Source organism: Rutidosis leptorrhynchoides, chromosome 4 (genome assembly GCF_046630445.1).
Source record: "Rutidosis leptorrhynchoides isolate AG116_Rl617_1_P2 chromosome 4, CSIRO_AGI_Rlap_v1, whole genome shotgun sequence".
Classification (NCBI taxonomy): Eukaryota; Viridiplantae; Streptophyta; class Magnoliopsida; order Asterales; family Asteraceae; genus Rutidosis; species Rutidosis leptorrhynchoides.
Window position 1 is genome coordinate 366,207,074 of NC_092336.1, and position 8,509 is coordinate 366,215,582.

The 8,509-nt window shown below is 38.8% G+C and overlaps 1 non-coding gene across 1 annotated transcript; it reads right to left on the reverse strand.

The window, feature by feature from the left end:
* Positions 1-8,174: 8,174 nt before the first annotated feature.
* On the reverse strand, positions 8,175-8,281 carry LOC139845791 (small nucleolar RNA R71). Its single transcript, XR_011758548.1, has one exon. It is a non-coding gene; the product is annotated as a small nucleolar RNA R71 (small nucleolar RNA).
* Positions 8,282-8,509: the final 228 nt, after the last annotated feature.

Below are 8,509 nucleotides of genomic sequence, written 5' to 3' on the forward strand. Positions count from 1 at the left end.
CTTCTAGGTGAGTGGGATTATCTTTATGGATGTGATTATAAAGTGACAAGTATAGTGATTTGTGCCATGCTTATAATTAGACTGTGTAATGAGTCTGTGACCAGTATTGTCACTATATGTGACTATGTGCGCACCAGTGAACGTCGATGGTGAATTCCGACGTAAGAGGTCAATACTATTTACCTTGTGTATTTAGGGTGATAGTATTGGGTCCAAGTGTTACTGATTAGTGGTATAGTATGAATGACGAGTGCGTCGAGTCTGGAAGACTATACCAGTGACTAAGTAGTGTGGACTATAGGTATATTCTAGCTTGATAAGCTATGGGTTGTCGGTCCTCTTGTGTATGGCTTTAAGTGATTAGTGACCAGTGCCTTTAAGCTGTGCTTGATGCTTGTAGTGATGACCACCTAGATATTTCTATTCACTTAGCGTTATGCTAATTTCCCCACAGTGTTTTACCCTGCAGGTATAGATTAGCAGCTTTTGGTGGGTTTTGCCGGGCAGCTGCAGATGTTTGACACAGTGTCACTCTGATGTTTTTGTAATAAACAATATATTTGAATGGTTTTTAGTAATAACGTAACACCTATGTTTTGTGTAATCATATATTTCTGTATATAATATAAGATATGTAAATTAATAAGTCTTCCGATGTGAGTCTCCAAAAAAAAGTGTATGTAAAAAGTACGGTGTTACAGGCGCAACTCCAAAAACTGGGCCGTAAGTATTTTGAGAAAAGATCTGATCCGTAACCGAAGCATCTTTGTTTGATTCAAGAGTGTAGAGTCTTTTAAAGGAATCACATAGTGAAACATCCCAACCCGTTATTATACCGACCCAGAAAATTTTCTTTTTATATAACGCATTAATATTGATAACAACGACACCATAGTTATGTTTACAAAACATTTACAATACTCGACAAGTTTAAACAACTTTAATTTATACATTACACAAGTTTAGGTGTCAAAATGGGCATAACAACCCACGACTTGTTTAACATAACCAAAAGACACTTTTGACCCAAAGCGTTTAACTCCAACATAAGACCGAGCATGGTGATTGAGAAAATACTACCCAATCTTAAATCGAATCCAAAAGCAAAGTGTTCTAAAGCAACCCGCAGTAATCCAATAATCCCCGCGCTTACCCTTGCCATCTCTTCCTTGCGAATCTATAAAAATATAAACAACGAGAGCGTAAGCTATAAAGCTTAGTGAGGATAAACATACTATATACATACATATGCATAAAATGAATACGTATCACCAATACAAGTAATAAACACATACCACATCCACGTATAGCTAAGCAAGCTATACCTTACTTACCACCATGTCAATCCGCAGGATTAACTACAACATAACTATATATATATATATATATATATATATATATATATATATATATATATATATATATACACACACACACACACACATACATACGCAATACCCAAAAATTCCAAGGTTAACCCCTTAATCCCTCATGAAGGCTGGCCGGAACCACACGCGTCCAGTGAATCCGAAACCACAAGCGGTTCACCACCTTCACCTCAACAACGATAGGGTTGGCTAAAACTACACGCACCCTAGTGAATCCGAAACCACACGAGATTCACTACCCTAAGTCATCAATGAGAATGTATGAAACCACACGCGACATTGTTAATCTGAAACCACACACGATTTACTACCCAATTCTCCTCAATAACAACAATGGGGTTGACCTATTTGTCAATGTGAATTCGAAACTCAAGAGATTCACTACCCCATGGGTGGTAACCCAAAACGCACAAACGTGACACGCAGACCCTAAACTCACGGGGTCCATCATCCTACACACACGTAAAGTGAACCCGAACGCACAAGGATCACTCTACCCCACCCGCACCCATCCTATGCATACATACGCCTATAATATATTTACACTCGCCTTATCGCCTTGATGAATGCAAACCAAATACGCAATCTGCAAATGGAAAGTACCTATTTCAAATCACTCACAAACCCTAATTTTGACCCATTTCAAAATCAAGCTTTCAAACACAGCCATTTAGGTTCCAACATCAACATAATCACTAATCCTAGTTATTATACCCAAATTGCAAGCCCTAACATGGCCAATTAGTCTTCCAATCCAAAATCCACCGACAAGGGTCAACAACACCCACAACTAGCTTCAAATACCCATTTGTGAGCTAGATGGGTTTTCTCAAGAACATTAAGTTCAAACCCTAAACTTTCTAATCAAATCAAAAAATAAAATTCAGAGTTAAAACTTACCACCACTACCAAAATGTAGCCAAGAGCGAGATGAACAACCTTAACACTTGCACCTTGAAGAGATTTCCACTCCTTCTTCCCCAAACCAAGCTTTCTCACTCTAAAAAATGGGTTTCTCTCTCTAAGACAAGAAGAGAGTGTTTGAGTGGATGAGAATGAGGTGAGAATGAGTTTTGGATCAGATCCCACACTCTTATCCCGTCCCTATGTGAAAAGGCTAAAATACCCCTAATTTAAACCTTTTTAAATCACCAACTCAGCATCAGGCCACGCGTTAAGGCACCGCGCGGCGTCTAGGCTCGCGGGGCGGCCCCTAGTACAAATTTGTGACAGCTATTTTCCAAAGGACCTCCCCATCAGCTATAGATTTAAGGCGCGACGCGCCTGTTTCTTTCGCGGCGCGGCTCGTGACTAAGAGTGAAAATGGCGGTGTTACACGTAGTCTACTAGAGACTTTCAAGATTTCATGCCAGAAAGACGTGTTGTGACCATTGCCGATAGACCTTAAAATGGAGTTTTATATGACCAAAATGGACAGTTTTGTATCTGCAGTGTCGTTAGGTCGCAGGACGTCAGAATCAGCTATCAGGAGAGGATGCAACAGTTTTAAATTTATATTTAGCGGGGGCTAAATCGTACTACTTCTTATTATGGTGAGTAAGGGAAGTATGACCTAGGGTCGAATTTGTAAGAGACCAGTAGAATCGAACCTATATTTATAACTTAAGATAATCCTAAAGTGGAGGTCTAGTTGTAAATTACCTAATTTTGGGTTTTCTAGTTTATAAGATAAAATAAAGTAAATGCGATAAAATTTGTAATTCAGATGAGGTTAAAGCAAGTGCATACTATGACTTCGTTAGTTACTTTACCGAGATTATGGAATGCTGGCTCATGAACATCCACAACTAACTTCAAATACCCATTTGTGAGCTAGATGGGTTTTCTCAAGAACATTAAGTTCAAGCCCTAAACTTGAAAATCAAATCAAAAACTAAAATTCAGAGTTAAAACTTACCACTACTACCAATATGTAGCCAAGAACGAGAAGAATAACCTTAACACTTGCACCTTGAAGAGATTTCCACTCCTTCCCCAAACCAAGCGTTATCACTCTAAAAAATGGGTTTCTTTCTTTAAGACAAGAAGAGAGTGTTTGAGTGGATGAGAATGAGGTGAGAATGAGTTTTAGATCAGATCCCACACTCTTATCCCGTCTCTATGTGAAAAGGCTAAAATACCCCTAATTTAAACCCTTTTAAATCACCAACTCAGCATCAGGCCACATGTTAAGGCGTGTTGCAGCGTCTAGGCTCGCGGCATGGCCCCTAGTACAAATTCGTGACAGCCATTTTTCAAAGGACCTCCCCATCAGCTATAGCTTTAAGGCGCGGCACGGCTGTTTCTTCCGCGGCGCGGCTCATGACTAAGAGTGAAAATCATGGTGTTACACATAGTCTACAAGAGACTATCCAGATTTCATGCCAAAAAGACGTCTTGTGACCGTTGCCGATAGACCTTATAATGGAGTTTGATATGACCAAAATGGACAGTTTTGTTTCTACGGTGTCGTTAGGTCACAGGACGTCAGAATCAGCTATCAGGAGAGGATGTAACAGTTTTAAATTTATATTTAGCGGGGCCTAAATCGTACTACTCCTTATTATGGTGAGTAAGGGAAGTATGACCTAGGGTCAAATTTTTAAGAGACCTGTAGAATCAAACATATATTTATAACTTAAGATAATCCTAAAGTGGAGGAGTAGTTGTAAATTACCTAATTTTGGGTTTTCTAGTTTATAAGATAAAATAAAGTAAATGTGATAAAATTTGTAATTCATATGAGGTTAAAGCAAGTGCATACTATGATTTCGTTAGTTACTTTGCCGAGATTATGGAATGTTGGCTCATGAATAGGTAGTGACCTTGTATTTATTACATTGGTCCTACCGTCCCTGTCATAAGATATGTCACTGGGTAATGCATTAGGCTTGAAGATTCTAAATAGACAGCAACGTCCCATACCCCCGACACCCGTGCAGCTTGACTACAGGCATACACGTTCAAAAGGCTCATCCAATTGAGCGACTCGGTTAGGTGATGTATTAACGGTCCAAAAGGTCTAAACTTTCTTAAGCATAATGAAATACACGGTATGCCATATTCGAGAGACGTGATGTGTTTCGATGCTTTTGTTAATGATTGGGTTTAAAAGATAGTTAGGCCCATAAAAGAGTTTAACCATAAGGAATACCATGGCCAAGTCGGTGTGACTTCCATGAACACATTCAGTTATCCTAATGGTCTAATCCTTTATGATTTTAAACAAACAGTTCCTTAATTAACTATGAATCCCTCAAGCGGGGTGCAATGCTTGAGACGGCGTAATGGTGAAGTGTACTAATCAGCACTGACCGGGTTCCATGGCCTTACTTAGCAGAGGTACAGCTTACAACAACTGTTGTGCTTCAGCGTACACGTTCGAAGTTTATATGCTTGGTGACTACACTAGCATGGTCTAAGACTGACAATGTACTATGGGCCTAGTTAGATGTTTCACTACGAGAAAGTCCGTGGTCGGAATCCAAAGCTCGATGGACTTACTACAACCGGTGTGCCTCAGTCAAACTTGCGTTGTATCTGATAGACTTCTCTTACCAAGGGGTGACACAGATAGTGTACTCTGAATTGGGGTTCACGACTTTCCAATAACAAAGCCAATAACTATGTTCTATTAGTTGGAAAAGAGATTGAGTTTAAAGCATAATTCGAAAGCATCTAAACAACATACACAAATCGTAATATTATTTCGGCATTATAAGTAACTACATAATAGCATAAACTAAAGATAACTACTCGCTAATCATGGTAACAATATTATAAATCATAATGATGGAAGACATTATATAAAGACAAAGGATACAAGTACCAGTAGATTAAATGAGTTCCGAAAATACAAAAGTGACAACTTCAAACTCCAGACCGCTCCTAATATAATCTTCGGCATTCTTCTCCGGGTACTAATTTCCCCGCTTGGAGTTGAAAACCTTGAAATTATGACTAATTGTTTTAAAAAGAGAGAGATAGAAGTGATTTGAAGTGTGTGGAAATATGGATGACAAATGGCCCCTTTAAATAGTTGAAATTTGGCTGGGAAACTACTGGCAGGCCGGCGCCACAGGCCGGTGTGGGAGGCCGGTGCCAGGCAAGCCGTTTGTCCAGGCCATTTTCTGTGCCCGGTGGCCAAGCCAAGTGGTAGGCCGACGCCTATATGGCAGGCTGGTGTGACAGGCCGGCGTGGGAGGCCAGTTTTGCTTCTGGTCTTGCTGTTTTGCTTGGATCGTCTTTCTCGTTCCCGAGATCATAACTTAGTTTCTGAGGTCGTAACTTGTCTAAAGGAGACCCGACGTTTAAACCACCCTTATCATACGGCAATAGAATACGCTCCCATTTTACCCAACTAATTTTTCTTTCCTCCTCGGACCCCCCCCCCCCCCCCCACCACCACCACAAAAAAGAGGTTCTTCTCTTAGTTTCAAGTAAGTTAACGATATTGATAGGTGCGCGAAACAAGGAAAATAGTATAGATGAATGCTACTTAGAATAGATTTAACAAGAGTTAGCCTACCACAAAAGGATATAGATTTAGCTAGCTTTCCAATCTGAGAGTCTTTTGTCCAAATTTTCAATTATTGGTTTCTATAATGAGTTGCATGATGATGGTATTCCAATGGGTAATCACTGGTAAGTAAATGGCATTGACCATGAAGAGCACTCAATACGTTTAGCCATATCCTCAATTTCCAATTTTGAAAATACGATTTCGTATAAGCAACTCTTTTTAAAAATAAACTTTGAGACCGGATTATTTTCAAAACATTTAAGTAACTTGGAGATATACCTTGCGTTTTGTTTATTCCATTCCCCGAAGAAAATTGTGTCGTCAACATATTGTAAGTGGGAGACATTCACGTTGTCATGTTCGACTTTGATTCCTTAAATTTCCCATTTGAGATTGCTTATTTTGTAAGGATGTTTAGGCCTTCGACCGCAATGATAATAAGGAATGGGGATATTGGATCGCCTTGTCTTATGCCTCTACTTGGAGTAAATTCTTTGGTGGGTGATCCATTTATCAGACTGGAGATGGAAGATGATGTAAGCCAGGCAACAATAAAACCAATCAATCTATTGCCAAACCCTATATAACTCATCATATTAAAGAGAAATTCTCATTTGATGCAGTCAAACACCTTTTCCAAATCAACTTTGAAAATTAGGCCTTTGTGTTTCTTTCATTTTAACTCATTGATGAGTTCATTCACAATTAGCACACTATCTAAGACGTTTGTTTTAGGCTTGACTTTGATTACATATGTTGTGTAGCTCTCTTAGTGATTTGAGAAGTGAATCAATATGTGCTTCAACACCTTAGGTGATCTTGACAACTAGCTTAGGAATTACAAGTGATTGTGTTCTTGATCTAGGTTGGTTTTCAATTGGCCTCTAGTCAACATAGTAATGCCGATTATCTTAAGTGATTTCGATAGTTGAGGGTTTTAAGTGATTTTAACCTAAGCTCAATCTCAATGACCAAATCATGCTTAACTTGATCTTAAGATATAAAGCTTATGTGAATTCGTGGAGTATCATTTGATTTGAGGTTTAGTAGTGATACTAAATATTTAATAGTTCAACAACTAATGAGATAGCAATATAGGCAAATTGGGGCAAGCCAAGCATAGAGAGGATTAGATAAGTGAACATGTCTTAGTTAATTTGTTTTAAGTCTTAATACTTCACTACTCGTTTCTTGTTACTAGTTTAATTGATAAATTTAGGTTTGTTTAATTGTGCAAGTTTTAGTTGTTAGTTGATATCAATCGAACCCCCCCCCCCCCCAATCAAACAAACCCTAGGACAATTGATAGTTTCAAATATCTGACTTACACCGTGTCCATTGGGACGAACTTGATAAGAATACTTCATTAAAGTGCTATAATAACCGGGTTCTAAGTGCTCGTTAGTTGTGTGTGCTTGATTGTAGTGTTTGAATCAAATATAAATTTAGAGGGTAAAAGATGTATATCGCACGAACGCATCACACTTTCTTGGCGCCACTACCGGGGATGCGGTTAGCTTAGTTGATTATTTGGTTTAAACTTTTAATTGTTCGATCCTTTCGTAGGGGTTCACCCTTACGGAAGTTACTTTTTGCATTTTATATTATTATTTTCGTTTGGAAAACCGCTTGTGTTTGTGTTGTGATTGAAGGATCGGTACCGTTGGTGTATGAAAACAAGGTCTCACAAGGATCAAGAGTTCACACATCCATTCTCTGATCTGAAAAGACATGTGCACGGGGTTTATAATCGTAGAGAAGAAAGGGTATTAAGAAAGAATTTCGAAGCTTTACCATTTTGTTTAGAAGAGATGGATCCAAATGCTAATTCAATTCACGATGAAGAGGGCAATCCTAATGGTCCTCCGGTTAATCAAGAATTATTGAATGATCCAAATGACACACCAATGTGGAACACTAGATTGGTTGCACCAACAATGATAGCACCGGCTATTACAAAACCACCAATTGAAGTGGATAATTGGAAGATCGAGGGTAACTTTTTCACGTTGAATAAGGACACATACTTTCATGGGTTGATAGATGAGAATCCGTTCGAACATATTCAACACTTTAATGATCTTTGTGATTTTTACAAAACCAAAAACTTCACCGATGACTCTTTTAAGCTAAGGGCATTCCCCTTCACACTTCAAGGAGACGCAAAAGCTTGAATGCGAAGTTTACCATCCGATTCAATAAGGTCTTTTCAAGAATTAACAAACGAGTTTATCAATCATTTCTTTCTACCGTCAAAAGTAGAGCGGCTTAGAATGGAGATTAATGGGTTCACACAAGGGGGTGATGAGAGTTTGTATTATGCATGGGTTCGATTCAAGAAGCTACTAAGAGCTTGCCCACCGCATGGTTTGACGAAGAAGGAGTATATCAACAAATTCTATCGGGGTTGTAATACTTTTATGAAACAATATCTTGATTCTTCATCTGGTGGGGTATTTATGTACATATCACCAAATGCGGCCGAAATTATGCTAGAAGACATCTCGATCAACACGTATGAATGGGCACCTTCACCGCGAGATTTGACAAGGAAAAGTGTAGCACAAGTCGAGAGTGATAATGGACAAGTGACGCTTGT